Below are 16,642 nucleotides of genomic sequence, written 5' to 3' on the forward strand. Positions count from 1 at the left end.
ATTTTTATCTCATTAGGCCTGTCCTCCCTTATCATTTTTATGTCTCATTTAAATAAAATGACTTGAACTCATTTAACCTTTCTTCAAAGACAGGGCTTTTGACCCCTCATCTTTATTATTGTTCCCATTTGAACCCTGTGAAGTTAATTCTCCCATAGTCCATATAAATAAAGTTGAAGCTTATGGCTACATATTAAAAACATATCAATAAAACAATCCTCCCATATTTGGAATACAAGCCTTTAATAGAGGTAGAGGTAGAAGGATTGCTTAAGTCCAGGAGCACAAGACCAGCCTGGGCAACAGTGAGACTCATATTTTTTTTTTAAAGGCACATTTGTGAGGGATGTATAGTGGCCAAAACATTGTATGGTGAATGCTGTATCCAAATTCCTCCTCCTGAGTTGGGGATGTAGGTCAGTGGCTGAGTGCCCACCTGGGTTCAATCCTCAGTACCACAAAAATCCTTACCAAATTCCTACTCACTTACCCTCTAAATGGCTTTTCTAGGTGTTTTAGTCAGCTTTTTCCCTGTTGCAACAAAAATTCTGGGTTTTTTTATTGGTTGTTCAAAACATTACAAAGCTCTTGACATATCATATTTCATACATTAGATTCAAGTGGGTTATGAACTCCCATTTTTACCCCAAATACAGATTGCAGAATCACATCAGTTACACATCCACATTTTTACATAATGCCCTATTAGTAACTGTTGTATTCTGCTGCCTTTCCTATCCCCTACTATCCCCCTCCCCTCCCCTCTCATCTTCTCTCTCTACCCCATCTACTGTAATTCATTGCTCTCCTTGTTTATTTTCCCATTCCCCTCACAACCTCTTATATGTAATTTTGAATAACAATGAGGGTTTCCTTCCATTTCCATGCAATTTCCCTTTTCTCTCCCTTTCCCTTCCACCTCATGTCTCTGTTTAATGTTAATATTTTCCTCCTGCTCTCCCTCCCTGCTCTGTTCTTAGTTGCTCTCATTATATCAAAGAAGACATTTGGCACTTGTTTTTTAGGGATTGGCTAGCTTCACTTAGCATAACCTGCTCTAGTGCCATCCATTTCCCTGCAAATTCCATGATTTTGTCATTTTTTACTGCTGTGTAATACTCCATGGTATATAAATGCCACAATTTTTTATCCATTCATCTATTGAAGGGCATCTGGGTTGGTTCCACAGTCTAGCTATTGTGAATTGTGCTGCTATGAACATCGATGTGGCAGTATCCCTGTAGTACACTCTTTTAGGGTCTTCAGGGAATAGTCCAAGAAGGGCAATAACTGGGTCAAATGGTGGTTCCATTCCCAGCTTTCCAAGAAATCTCCATACTGCTTTCCAAATTGGCTTCACCAATTTGCAGTCCCACCAGCAATGTACAAGTGTACCCTTTTCCCCACATCCTCGCCAGCACTTGTTGTTGTTTGACTTCAGAATGGCTGCCAATCTTACTGGAGTGAGATGGTATCTTAGGGTGGTTTTGATTTGCATTCTTCTGACTGCTAGAGATGGTGAGCATTTTCTCATGTACTTGTTGATTGATTGTATGTCCTCCTCTGAGAAGTGTCTGTTCAGGTCCTTGGCCCATTTGTTGATTGGGTTATTTGTTAACTTATTGTCTAATTTTTTGAGTTCTTTGTATACTCTGGATATTAGGGCTCTATCTGAAGTGTGAGGAGTAAAAATTTGTTCCCATGATGTAGGCTCCCTATTTACCTCTCTTATTGTTTCTCTTGCTGAGAAAAAACTTTTTAGTTTAAGTAAGTCCCATTTGTTGATTCTTGTTATTAACTCTTGTGCTATGGGTGTCCTTTAAAGAATTTGGAGCCCGACCCCACAATATGTAGATCGGAGCCAACTTTTTCTTCTGTCAGACGCAGAGTCTCTGATTTGATATCAAGCTCCTTGATCCATTTTGAGTTAACTTTTGTGCATGGCGAGAGGAGGGGATTCAGTTTCATTTTCTTGCATATGGATTTCCAGTTTTCCCAGCACCATTTGTTGAAGATGCTATCTTTCCTCCATTGCATGCTTTTAGCCCCTTTATCAAATATAAGATAGTTGTAACTTTGTGGATTAGTCTCTGTGCCCTCTATTCTGTACCATTGGTACACCTGCCTGTTTTGATACCAGTACCATGCTGTTTTTGTTACTATTGCTCTGTAATATAGTTTGAAATCTGGTATCGATATACCACCTGATTCACTCTTCCTGCTTAGAATTACTTTTGCTATTCTGGGTCTTTTATTTTTCCATATGAATTTCATGATTGCTTTATCTATTTCTACAAGAAATGTAGTTGGGATTTTGATTGACATTGCATTAAACCTATGGAGAAATTTTGGTAATATCGCCATTTTGATGATGTTAGTTCTGCCTATCCATGAACAGGGTACATTTTTCCATCTTCTAAGATCTTTTTCTATTTCTCTCTTTAGGGTTTTGTAGTTTCTTGTATACATCTTTCACCTCTTTTGTTAGTTTGATTCCCAAGTATTTTATTTTTTTGAAGGATATTGTGAATGAAGTGTTTTTCCTCATTTCCATTTCAGAAGTTTTGTTGCTGATATACAGAAATGCCTTTGATTTATGCGTGTTGATTTTATATCCTGCCACTTTGCTGAATTCATTTATTAGTTCTAGTAGTTTTTTGTAGACCCTTTTGGGTCTTCTAGGTATAGAATCATGTCATCTGCAAATAGTGATAATTTAAGTCCTTCTTTTCCTATTTTTATGCCTTTAATTTCTTTCGTCTAATTTCTCTGGCTAGTGTTTCGAGAACTATGTTGAACATAAGTGGTGAGAGAGGGCATCCCTGTCTTGTTCCAGATTTTAGAGGGAATGCCTTCAATTTTTATCCATTCAGAATGATGCTATCCTGAGGCTTAGAATAGATTGCTTTTACAATGTTGAGGTAAGTTCCTGTTATCCCTAGTTTTTCTAATGTTTTGAACATAAAAGGATGCTGTACTTTGTCGAATGCTTTTTCTGCATCTATCGAGATGATCATATGGTTCTTATCTTTAAGTCTATCGATGTGGTGAATAACATTTATTGATTTCTGTATATTGAACCAGCCTTGCATCCTGGGGATGAATCCTACTTGATCATGGTGCACAATTTTTTTGATATGCTTTTGTATCTGATTCACCAGAATTTTATTGAGGATTTTTGCATCTAGTTTCATTAGAGATATTGGTCTGTAGTTTTCTTTCTTTGAGTTGTCTTTGTCTGGTTTTGGAATCAGGGTGATGTTGGCCTCATAGAATGAATTTGGAAGAGCTCCCTCTTTTTCTATTTCCTGAAATAACTTGAAAAGTATTGGTATTAATTCTTCTTTAAAGGTTTTGTAAAACTCTGCTGTATACCCATCCGGTCCTGGGCTTTTCTTGGTTGGTAGTCTTTTGATGGCTTCTTCTATTTCATCCATTGATATTGGTCTGTTTAAATTGTGTGTATCCTCCTGACTCAGTCTGGGCAAATCATATGACTTAAGAAATTTATCGATGTCCTGATTCCCTCGATCTGGCAATCGCGCTCACGGGAGAGCTGGGAGGGGCCCTTCAGGTTTCCCTGCTGTGTGGAGAGGGAAGGCTAGGGGGTTACACACCTGTCGCCGCTGGTTTAAATGAAGTTATCTCCTCGGCTGCAGTCTGGTGACGTCAGTTCTCTGCCATGGTGGTATCCCATGCAAATGGCGACAGTTCGTTCCCTTTGCCAGGTGACCAATGCAACGAGTGGGTCCTGACTGTCTCTCCCAAGCCCCGTTTCAATCCTGTGGCCACTGCTTATGAAGGCTCGGTTGGCATTTACCTCTGAAGGTTCAGAAGGGCCGACCAGTTGTTTCAGCCGGATGGATTAGTGCTGAGTCACAGCTGTGTGTCTGCGGGAAGCAGGTGAATGGGAGCTTGAATTCAGCCGATCGGGGCTCAGTGTGTGTTCTGAGAGGCCCAGACTGCTCGCCCCAGATCCACGTCAGCTCAGCATTGCCTAGTGATTCTGGGCAAACAGAATTTAGATGGTTTACAACTTCCTATGCCCACGCAGCTGAAGAGGTCAGAGACTTGATCTCTCTGCGCCCGCCGCCATGTTGGATCTCCCAAAATTCTGGCAAGAACAATTAAAGGAGGAAAAGTTTATTTGGGGGCTCACAGTTTCAGAGGTCTCAGTCCATAGATGACCAACTCTACACCTCAGGACCTGGGTTGAGGCAGGTGGAAATATGTGGCTGAGGAATGCAGCTGGGGACATGGCACCAGGAAGCAGAGAGAGACTAAGCTCAGCTCACAAAATATATATCCCAAGGCACACTCCCAGGGACCCACCTCCTCTAGCTATAGCCTACTTCTCCTATGGTCACCACTCAGTTAATCCCTATCAGGCGACTGATGCACTAATTAATTTAAGACTCTTACAACCCAATCATTCCACCTCTACACCTTCTTGCATTGTCTCACACACAAGCTTTTGGGGGGACACCTCATATCTAAACCACAACACTAAAAGCCTCTTCTCAATAGTGACTTTACAGAAGATTATTAAGTGTTTCTCAAGGAAATAAAGACTGGTAGCTCTTTGGTCAATATAATTTCTGTTTAATCAATTGCATAACTTACTTTAAACAGATAACTGCAAGATTCTTGGGAATTTCATTTTCTGTTGTGCATTCGTGAATATCCACTTACTATGAATTAAGTGAATTAAACTTACTATCTACGGGAAGACTTTTTTATATTTATTTTTAATGTTTTGGGTGGACACAATATCTTTATTTTACATTTATATGGTGCTGAGGATCGAACCCAGTGCCTCATGCATGCTAGGCAAGCACTCTACTACTGAGCCACCATCCCAGTCCCTGGGAAGCCTTTTTTGAAAGAGTTACTTGAGAGAATGGTTTAATTCATTTAACAAGTATTTATTAGACAACTGCTGTGTGCACACATTGCAAGCTCCTGAGATTCTGTGATATATGGGATACACATGGTCCTTGAGGCACTTAAAACCAAGTAGAAAAAACTCATACATGAAGCTTACATTTAAAGGTTGATAAATCTAATAAAATACAGGCTGTCCTGAGAACATTTAGGACAAGGTGGCATTTAGTAAGATGTACTTTGGGAAAGCCTGGTTTAATTGTTTAATGGATAAACGTTATCTTTAGGTGAACAATCACAAATTGTTTCTAATTTACCATGGACAGGACATTGCGCTAGTGATATTTAAAAATATAGAGGAATAAGACAGGAACCTTGCTTTTAAAACTTCTCCAGTTGAGGTGACAATCAATAAAAAGAATGACATAAATAATGCAAGCCAGAATAAAATTACACATAAATCTGCATGTCTCCGTTACCCATTAAAATACTATCTATCTTCCAGACAAGTGTCATGGTTTCTGGGAAATACTCTCCCAACTCTGAATCCCACTGCACCATGGGGGATTTTTTTTCCTGTACTTACGCCTTACTGCCTTAAGGGAAAGTTATTTGTGTGTATCTCTGATCTACCAGGCTAAACATTCAAACTTGTGCTATGAACACTGGATGTTTTCCCCAGAGCACTCAGTCATTTGGGGGAACCAATGGGTAAGATATAATGAGTAAGATACCAAACTTTGTTGCCATATGACTGGCTGAATCCTGTATCTGACATTGAACACCTGTGTGACTTTGGGTGAATCCTTAAAAGTCTTCAACTTCAAATTTCTCATTTGCAGAAGAGAGATCATAATATTCATATCTACATAATCATATATTGTTTTAGCAGAGATGATGCATATAAATGACTTACTGCCTTTTTAGTCAGTACTCTCAGTAATGAGAGATGTTGTTGTTATGACTTAGTTACAGCACAGTGCTCTGCCTTAAGTGTTTGTGTAATATACATATTGGGAGAAAGGGAGCTGGAGGCCAGGCCAGGCCCCAAAGCACATGGTCCATTGCCTCCCTGACTCTTGCAAGATCCCAATACAATAAAGATGGAAGAAGTTTGAAAAGATCCCTTGGGTCAGACTAACTACTTACTGTATTGAGGCCAAGGAACAGCAAGATGAAATAAATGATATTGATTAGACATTGATATGGAAATGCTTGATGATGAGGATGGAAAAACTCAATATTTGGACTGAAATGTTCATATTTAATAGAAGACAAAGGGTAAGACTACAAACGAAAGGAATGAAGAAGATACAGTTTTCAAGAATGATGACCTCACTGATTATGATCAATAGGAACTAAGTGGTGGGTAGGTGCAGTATCTGACTGAACTGGGAAAGGACATGATCCACTGGTTGGGACATCTTTGCTCTGGAACGTGGGCCCCACCAGGCCTGTGCACTGAACAGGGGGAATGTGGGGTGACACGCAGGTGTATCTCTGTGCCTTATCATCCACTAGCACTGCCTAGACAGCCCACAGGCCTAAGCACTGTGAAGATCTGAACTTTGGAGCACATCTCTGACCACTAGTGGGAAGTTCTACATCTGCCATCTAGAAATACCCAAACCATATAAACAGGAATGTGGTTAGAGTTGGTGTGCTGGACAGACATATATATATCTCTCTGGAAAGCTGCAGAGCCACAGATGTCACAACACAGAGTGGGAACTGCTTTCCATGGTGAAGTCTCTTATTGGTGCAACAAAAAACAAAACATGGGCAAAAATATTCTGTAGTTTCCCTGTAAAGAAAACAATGGAACTACGGAACACTAAAGAAAGAAATTAAAGAAGACCTTAGAAGATGGAAAGATCTCCCTTGTTCTTGGATAGGCAGAATTAATACTGCAAAATAATCTCACTGATTATGATTAATAGAAACTAGGTAGTGGGTAGGTGCAGAGTCTGATTCAATGCAATTCTAATCAAAATCCCAGTGACATTCTTCATAGAAATAGAAAAAGCAATCATGAAATTCAGCTGGAAAAATATGAGAGCCAGAATAGCCAAAGCAATCCTTAGAAGAAAGGTGAAGCAGGAGGCATCAAAACACCAGGCCTTAAACTATACTACAAAGCTGTAATAACAAAAACAGTGTGGTATTGGCACCAAAAATAGACCTGTAGACCAATGGTACAGAATAGATGACATAGAGACAAACCCACATGAATACAGTTATCTCATACTAGACAAAGGTGCCAAAAACATATATTGGAGAAAAGATAACCTCTTCAACAAATGATGCTGAGAAAACTGGAAATCCATATGCAGCAAAATGAAATTAAGCCCCTATCTCTCACCATGCACAAAACGCAACTCAAAGTGGATCAAGGACTTAGGAATTAGACTAGAGACTCTGAGCCTAACAGAAGAAAAAAATAGGCTCAAATCTTCATCATGTTGGATTAGACCCTGACTTACTTACCCTTACTCCTATAGTGTAAGAAATAAAATCAAGAATCAATAAATGAGATAGATTAAAATTAAAAAGCTTCTTCTCAGCCAAAGAAACAATCAATGAGGTGAATAGAGAGTCTACAGAATGGGAGAAAAATTTTACCACATGCATATAAGGTAGAGCACTAATGTCCAGAATATATAAAGAACTCAAAAAACTTAACACCAAAAAAATAAATAAATAATCCAATAAATAAATAACCCAATCAAGGTTATTTATTAAGGAACTGAACAAACATTTCTAAGAAGATATAGAAACGATCAACAAATACATGAAAAAAATGTTCAACATCTCTAGCAATTACAGAAATACAAATCAAAACTACTCTAAGATTTCATCTCACTCTAGTCAGAATGGCAATTATCAAGAATAAAAACAACATGGCCGGACTCAGTGGCTCATACCTGTAATCCCAGCTGCTCAGGAGACTGAGACAGGAGAATTTCGAGTTCAAAGCAAATCTCAGCCAGGATGAGGCACTAAACAACTCAGTGAGACTCTATCTCTAAATAAAATGCAAAATAGGGATAGGGATGTGGCTTAGTGGTCAAGTGCCCCTCAGTTCAATCCCTGGTAGAAGAAGAAGGAGGAGGAGGAGGAGGAGGAAGAGGAGGAGGAGACAAGCAACAATAAGTGTTGGTGAGAATGTGGGGGCAAAGGCACACTCTTACTTTGCTAGTGGGACTGCAAATTGGTGTAACTAATCTAGAAAGCAGTATGGAGATTCCTTAGAAAACCTGGAATGGAGCCACCATTTGCCCCAGCTATCCCATTCCTCAGTCTATACTCAAAGGACTTAAAAACAGCATACTACAGTGACAGCCTCAGCAACATTTATAGCAGCACAATTTATAATAGCTAAACTGTGAAACTAACCTAGATGCCCTTCAGTAGCTGAATGGATAAAGAAACTGTGAGATATATGATATATATATATATATATATATCACCCAGCATTAAAAGAGAATAAAATCATGGCATTTGCAGATAAATGGATGGAGTTGGAGAATATCATGCTAAGTGAAGTAAGCCAATCCCCAAAATCCAAAGGCAAAATGTTTTCTCAGGTAAATGGATGCTGATCCCCAATGCCGGGGAGTAGGTAGAGGGTAGGGACACAAGGGAGGATGGAGTAACTTTGGACAGGGCAAAGGGGAGGGAGGGAAAGGGAGGGGGCATGGGGATAGGAAAGATGGTGGAATGAGATGGACATAATTACCCTAAGCACATGTAGAAGATACAAATGGTGTGACTCTACTTTGTGTACAACCAGAGGCCTGAAAAATTGTGCTCCATTTATGATGCATTCTGCTGTCATGTATAACTAATTAGACCAAATAAATAAATAAATTTTAAAAAGAAAACAGTGGAACATAAGTGTACTAATATTTAATTTACCAATGTGGTTTCAATAGATAAGATACTTATATAAAAACTATATCCTCAGGACCTGGAAAAAAAGCTCTTTTGGCCTACGAAGCCATAATTACTGTGAAAAGAGCCTCAGCAGTTATCTTGGAGGACTGATGATGGACACAGTATCTTCAAATGCTAATAATGGTTGATAAGCAAAGGAATGGATAATGTATAAATTAATTGCTAAGATTTAGGAGCTGATAGCTTCAGCAAGAGGAAGGATAAGAACACCAAAGGCAGCAGTTTTTTGTAAAGAAATTATAATGGATGTTAGTATACAACATCAGGTCATCCAGGTCTCTCCAAGCTGACAATGTCTTTGTTTTGTTACTTTAAAAAGACAACTATAATTTAATGAGAATTCTTTTAATAAGCTGGAATAAATCTATGTGACTTTTGATGAAAGCAAAAATATATAAGGCTTCTAAATCAAAGGGATCATCTGAGATTAGTGTAGCTTGAAATGACTATGATTTTTGAGGGTTCCAGTATTTATGTGAAAATTTAATGCTTTTTTAAAAGTACATGGAAGAAACTGGTATTGATGTTGAGTTTCCTTAAGTGGAATTTTAAAGGTTTCTAGACACTGAAACTCTATCTGGATTTGGACCAACCCCAGAACAAAGCAGAGTCCCCTCCCACAGACACACAATTGCCTCACTGTGGTAAACCAAAGCTTCATGCATGAGGGAACTCACTTTGAAAGGAGAAGTGGTTAAAAAAAAAACATTAACTTATATAAATAAACTTGATCTGCCAATCATCACAGAGTTTTGATTTGGCACATAAATTATATTCTTGGAGTGGAAATCATCACTAAAAAATATTTGAGTCAACAAAAATATTCTTTTATTTTATTAAAGAGTACTGAATTGGCTGGGCACAGTGGGGCATGCCAATAATATCCCACCTATTTGGGAGGTTGAGACAAGAGGATCACAAGTTTGATGCCAGCCTGGGCAATTTAGGGAACCCCTGTCTCAAAATAATAAATAAATAAATAAATAAGGCTGCGGATGCAGACCAGTGGTAAAGCATCCTTGGGTTCAATCCCCAGAACCTAAAAAGAAAAAATAAAAAAAATTAAAGCATACTGTATTGGTTTACCAAAGTTTTATAATAAAATTATTACCTGAAACAAATAATAACAAAAAAAGAAAGAAAGAAACTATGTTGAATGAAGCAGAGTCTAAGAGACCAATAAGTGATATCCATGTTAAATAACAAAGCTGTCAGATCTCAGATCCAAGACTCAGCCCTGTGCTCTTTGTTACACTCTGTGATAATGCATCAAATAAGTTTGGGCCTAGATAAATGAGGAGCTAGGGGAAATTACAATATCATATTTAGGGATGGTTAGTTGCCATGAGCTGCAATTGCCTAGACCATAATTCTGTAAATGAATTCTTAGGATGGCATGTAGCCTACAATGACCCACCAAATACTTCCTTATGAAATTATAATTTTTCATAAGAATAACCTTGTCACATGGTTATCATGGACCTTATTACTCACACAGGGTATCTTTTTAACAGTAGATCTTGAAGAATTGAATGCATTGTATAAAAAAGAGGTAAGAAAAGAGTTAAATACTTCCCCAGGAATCTTTTGGAAGAGAACTCAGATTTCTCTAAAACATTTTAACAAGCTACTTTCAGTCTTGCATTTGCTACATGATTACATATAACAACTGATTACATAATGATAAAATTGACTATTTTAAAAGATCTGTTTTTACCTTCCTGAAATAATAAAACACTTTGATCTTGTTATATGCTAATGACTTTCTCAATCAAGATAGAAAGTTGAAGGTGCAATGTTTGATTTTTTTTCCTATTACTGTGATTAAAGTCATGGGAACATTTTGTTTATTTCCATTCCCATTCTTCTCCACACCGTGACCTGGGGAAGTTTGTTCTTGAAGACCTTTGTTAGAATTGTGAATGTTTTCCCATAGAAATAATGCTAAGAATTAAGATATATACCATATTTGAAATATTACTGGTTCTATATTCCAAGTGTCTAATATACAGGCTAAACCACAAATTCAGTCAAAAGTAATATTCCTGGTGTGTTACAAATTAATTTTTAAACACACAATCTGTTCAAAATGTCAGGATTCTATGAACACTTTAAAATTGGGCCATCAATTACATTTAAACAATTCCTGTTAGATGACAAGCGTGTTTGTAGTAGAAAATTTTACACCCAAGGAGGCTGTTACATCACAGATTTCTAAACTCATAGGGAACCAAGGCTAGAATTATCTTCAGAACCACTCAAGCTGCCTCCTCATTTTAGGTAAAGAAACTGAGGCCAAAGAGGACAAAAGAGGTGAAATGATTTGTATACTCCAGAAGTTAAGAGGCCCTTGAAACTATTACCAAATTCCATGGATTCTATTTAGTTGATAAAATGCTATTTATTTATTTATTCTTCATTCATGAATTGAAGAATCATTTACTACATGCCTCCAGTGGGCAAAATCTTCTAGCTGCTGAGAAAATTCAAAGAGCCAAAACTGGTTTTTGCCTTTAATTAATTAAAATCTAATTGGGCATAAAGACAGAGCATTAGAAAACTAAATTGCTGCACAAGATTTACATAAACATAAAAGTTATGTCAGCACACAGGATTAAATGTGAATTTAATTATTAAAATAATGTGTTACAAATTCAGAAGACAGAGAGGTCAGAGTGGATTTCAGGGGTCAGAGAAACCTTTATAAAAGATAAAATTTAGATCTACCCACCCATCTGTCCATCCCATGGGTACTTTTGAGTGCCCAATATTCTCCATATACTATGCCAAATTGTAGGAATAGAAGTATGAAAAACGTTGTTCATGATCTCCAAGATTCATAGTCTAATGGGAATGACAACCAGAAGGGGACGAGGAACATGAGGAAGAGGTTCCGTGTGGCATGCTTAGGAGATGCTAGTATTTTAAATATAATACAGGTACAAATGGGATTAGGTGAAGCAAAAAAGGCACATTTTTGAGCACAAGATTTAAGGAAGGACTCACATCTAGACTCTGTAAGCACAGAGTTGGCACTTGCCCAGACCTGAGAGAGAGCATCTCCATGAATTTGTACTCTGGATACCTCACTTGCCTCCCTCTAGTCCTGGCCCATCACCCAAAGTGAAAGGATGGGGCAAAGCACAGGAAAAAAGAAAAAAAGAGTAAAAAAACCCTGAGTAGGGTATGAATAAAATCTTCCACTAATCCCTAGATTGCCCTGAATAGGTTTTCATATATAGTCTATATTCTTTCCTCATCTGCAAAATGAAAGGTTTAATCTAGACTAGTGCATTTCAGACTGTGACCTGCACAACAACGTAGAATCTTAAGAAAACAACTGAGGAAAGGGCCACTGAGAGGGGAGGGCTGGAGATCCCTTGCCTTGCTTTAACCACACTAGCCGTCTTTTATTGGGTTTTGTTAAGATGATTTTTACACTTACATTTGGAACAAAGTTTTCAACTATCAAGTTGATCCTCTAATGTTTTTCACATTTTTCCTTTTTTATGAGGAATCTGGTTTCTGCCAAGGGTGAGAGGATAGTTGTAACTATAGTTGACTGGTGGTACTGGAGTAATGGTCAAGGGCATTGATCTCTTGCCAGTCCTGTGGTGAGTGCATAAGGTTATTCCCACATGAAGTGCTGACTGAGTCCTTTGTTTTTAATATTTATTTTTTAGTTATAGGTGGACACAATATATTTTACTTTTATGTGATGCTGAAGATGGAATCTAGTGTCCCACGCATGCTAGGCAAGTGCTCTACCTCTCAGCCACAACCCCAGCCTGCTGACTGAGTCTTGATGATTTGGGTTGGGAAGAGGAAGGACAGGCTTGATGTCAGTCCAGGGCTTCAATGGGAGTGCATGATCTGAACAGGATGATGCCTTGGAGTTGAAACCCAGAAGTCCCGATGCCATAGAGTTTTTGGCTGTGAAATGACCCTCCTGGTTGTTGTAGAGCTGTAGTACTTTCTGGCTGCTCTCCCAATATATCACTTAGTTAGTGATGAGTGACAAGGTGACACACAGGAGGTGCTCGTTGAACTATTAGTTAATATCCTGAGCTAATTTTGTAATTAATAGCTAAGTATATTATTTGCTGTATTTTAAGAAGCAAGTTAATGATTTTTAAAGACTCATGAGTCTTTGCAATCATTCTAAAGAAATAATTAGGAGCAAGGGTGCAGTGGGAGAGTGGATAAGCATAAAGTACAGCAGTCTGGCTCCGGTTTATGAACTGGCACAGTGATTTAAGTGGTTATTTAGAATCTGAGTTTTAAAATGTAGCCATCACCCTACTGTGTATAGCAAGAGTGGATAATTTCATGCTCCGAATGACAAGTACAAAGAGTGACTTTTAGTGTAAAGAACACAGGAGACAAGGTTGCTTTGATAATAAACTTTAGCCCTGTACCCAAATTGGAACTGATGTCTCAGAAACTGGATGAAGAGAAACTCCTAAGGGAGTTCTTTAGGGAATGTCTTCTTCAAGTCTGCACTTTAAAGACATCATTTCAGTTAATCCAACAGCTTAAGCTGCTCAGTGTCCATCTTAGAAATTGAGACTCAGAAAGAATAGGTGAATTGCTGGAGTCACAAAGCTCATAATGAGTGGCAGAATTGTTCTTCAAATTCAGTTCTAATTTCAAATAAAGTGCTTTTCAAGTATATCCCAAGGATGTGATGGAAAGAATACCAAGAACACAATTATTTTCAGGGTAGTGCAGTTTGTGAGAACCATAAGTCGTAAGAAAACACAAGCTTACTACTATATACCCCAGCACCAATTGCAATGTTGAGTCAATAGACACCAAATGAGAGTTGAGATGAAGAGTTGCAGGTACCACGGCAAACCCATTACAAATATGGGATTTTAATGTACATGTATACTCATCATATGTGCAAGAAGGGAAAGTGTACAGCTTTTGCTGAATAATAGGCATATTCATAAATCTTTGGCCCTGTGGTGGCACATGCCTGTAATCCCAGCTACTGGAGAGGCTGAGGCAGAAGGATAGCAAGTTCAAAGCCAGCCTGGGCAACTTAGTGAAAACTTGAATAAAAATATGATTTAAAAAGGGCTGGGGATGTGGCTCAGTTGTAGAGTGTATATCACAGGCAAGGAGCTGGATTCAATCCTCAGTACTGGAAAACAAAACAAAACAAATCTTTGGCCTTTATTTCAAATCCAGTTTTGCTCATCGATCAAGCAGGCAATGACCTGTTGGGGGTACTTCCATGCCCATGCCTCTCCTGATCCAATAAAGACTCCTCTCCTACAGAGTAAAATCCCTACCAGGCTAGCTGATCATTTCTAGTATGTTTGAATATAAATTCAACAGGAAATTAAAATAAGATTCTTTTTCAGTTTTTAGTTAGGTATTAATCGGAGTACTGAAGCAAGAGCAGGACAACCTCCCCCTGCCACACTACTACTATATACCGACTTACAAAGAAGGTGCTCCGTGGCTGGTGAAACTCTCAGCACAATGAACACTATCCACAGGGTTTAGAAAGTGGGCAGGAATTGAATGAGTAAAGAGATTCCTTTGGAGGGTCCAGGAGGCCCGACTCTTCCTTCTACCTTGGATGACAGCTACAAACTTCTACGAACAAGCTGAAATATGACCACTTCAAGAACTGTGCTCCCTAAATTTGGAAATAGGTGGGTACTCTCCATAAGAAAGCTTAAAGTGATCTTAACAGAAGTCTGGGTCCCATCCAGGAAATTTAGACAGTGAGAGAAAGGGTTAGGCACTTCCCGAGGGAGGCAGGAAGGAGAGACTTTGTGGCATCACCCCACAGTCCCGGTGCTTAGAGGAGCAAAGCATATGCATTTGTAAGAGCCAGTGGCTTACCTTGTCTTGGGTCTTGCCAGATAAGGCCACTGCCAGTTCACTGAGGTCATTTGCAGAAAGAAGCAGATTAAACCTCTCGGTTACCCAGGGACTGATGAAAGCATCTCAGATCAAGGGGCCTGCGTGAGAGAAGGGTTTGGCAGAGATGTTGTCAGCACTAACTGTCAGCTATAGAAAAAGAGTATGCAGCCATGGAGTCAAGAAATCCCTGGTTAATCACCTATCCCCTCTCTCATTCCACTCCCCTTTGACTCAGTTGGAGTCGTGTCATGACAATTTGTCCTGTGAGTATTAAGGTAAATGAGTACAAGAACCATACCTCCTACTGCTGACTTCCTTCCTGGGGCAGGCTGTGGTTGGAGGAGAGGACTCCAGAGTCTTGACAGCTAAGTAAGTTAGCCATTCTAGTTACTGAATGGCTTTTTACCAAAGCTGACTACAGGACTTTATATGGTCCAAGAGTGACCAGGAAAGATAATGCCTGCTTACAATATCATTCGGATGGCAAAGCATAATTTTCAAAGGAAAAAAAAAATTAACCCTCATATAAGCGCAGAATAAACATGTGTCAACATTTTTTTAACTGATCAATGAAAGAACCAGAAGCATGTTAATGCAGTCTCAATAGCATTTGACGAGGTGAGTATTTATAGGAATTGATGAAGGTAGGATGTTGGAAGACTGAGAAATTAGAAGCCAAACTGGCTAAAGTCTTACCAAGCAATAAAACCATAACTTTGGGTTATTTCTTTTTTCTATCAGACATAAATCACTTGCAATATCAGAAAGTGTGAGCCCTCATTAGTGATAATGAACCGGCATGTTCTCCTAGAAATGAGGTCTCTTTGGGTGGGCCTCTGAGACAGTCCAAGATGACATGTAGAAGACACAGCCATCCTCTTGCCTCACTAAAAACTGAGTTAGAATCTTATTCTAATTTCCTTTACATTTACAAATTAAATTTACTAGAAATAAACAACTATTTTGGTTGGGATTTTAGACTCTATAGAGGAGGAGAGTTTTTGCTTTTGGTACCAGGCCATCAAACCCAGGGTCTGTGCATGCTAAGGGCATGCTCTACCACTGAGTTACACTCCCAGCTCCAAGGAAAGCTCTTATCCTGTCAACTTTGTTTTCAATTTTTTAAAATGATTTTTCTTAACAAGGATCAGGGAAATTAGCCCTCCTCTGCTCCCAATTGATTTTAAAGAGCTGGTGAGACAAAAGGGTTGCATTTTGATCATGATGCATGGCCTATGGTTGCTCAACACATTAGATACCTATTTTCAGGTCTGCAAAGGTGCTTATGGCTTCCTCTCCTGACCAGGATTGCAGAGATGTGATGATTTAGTTCACCAGCAGAGTGCAGGACCCAGGGCCAGCGTGAAGGAGTCAGGACAGGATTATTTCAGTTTGAGGAAAGAAGAGCTGACTCAAGGAATGAATAACCAGGAAACCAAGGAGGGCAAGAGTCCAGGAAAGCTGATCTCCAGAGGTGGTGTTTAGGGATGATTTCTGGGGACAGAGGTGGGGCTACAGTTAAGAAGGAGGTGTGAACGGCCAACGTGGCTTACCACATGTTTTGTTTCTGGCATTCTCCAAAAACAAGGATAGTATTTGCTTGTTTTTAACTGTACTCTATGTTCAGCTTCTGTATTTTTCCAAGTAACCTAAGAACTTTTCCTCAAAAATAAAAATAGGGGCTCGGTCTGCACAATCACATCATGAATGCATATTTAGTTTAATCTAGTCATAGACAAGAAACTTTGACAAAACACACCAGTGTATTGAAGTTATTGTTCTTTGTAATTTAAGATAGTCAAGTGTTTTGCAACAATTCAGAATTATGTTTTGGTCCTCAGCACCCATAGAACACACATACCAATGATTCCTCTACAGAGTGTTCTAACATTATGTAAATTTTTGTGGTGTCCAATTC

The 16,642-nt window shown here is 38.8% G+C and overlaps 1 long non-coding RNA gene and 1 pseudogene across 1 annotated transcript; one reads left to right on the forward strand and one right to left on the reverse strand.

Annotated features, from left to right (window-relative positions):
* Positions 1-226: 226 nt before the first annotated feature.
* On the reverse strand, positions 227-14,984 carry LOC144378631 (uncharacterized). Its single transcript, XR_013440539.1, has 2 exons — positions 14,704-14,984; positions 227-4,114 (listed from the first exon to the last, which is right to left on the reverse strand). It is a non-coding gene; the product is annotated as an uncharacterized LOC144378631 (long non-coding RNA).
* LOC101965835 (PRELI domain containing protein 3B pseudogene) lies at positions 6,288-9,131 on the forward strand (annotated as a pseudogene).
* Positions 14,985-16,642: the final 1,658 nt, after the last annotated feature.

This window comes from Ictidomys tridecemlineatus, chromosome 6 (genome assembly GCF_052094955.1).
Source record: "Ictidomys tridecemlineatus isolate mIctTri1 chromosome 6, mIctTri1.hap1, whole genome shotgun sequence".
NCBI lineage: Eukaryota > Metazoa > Chordata > Mammalia > Rodentia > Sciuridae > Ictidomys > Ictidomys tridecemlineatus.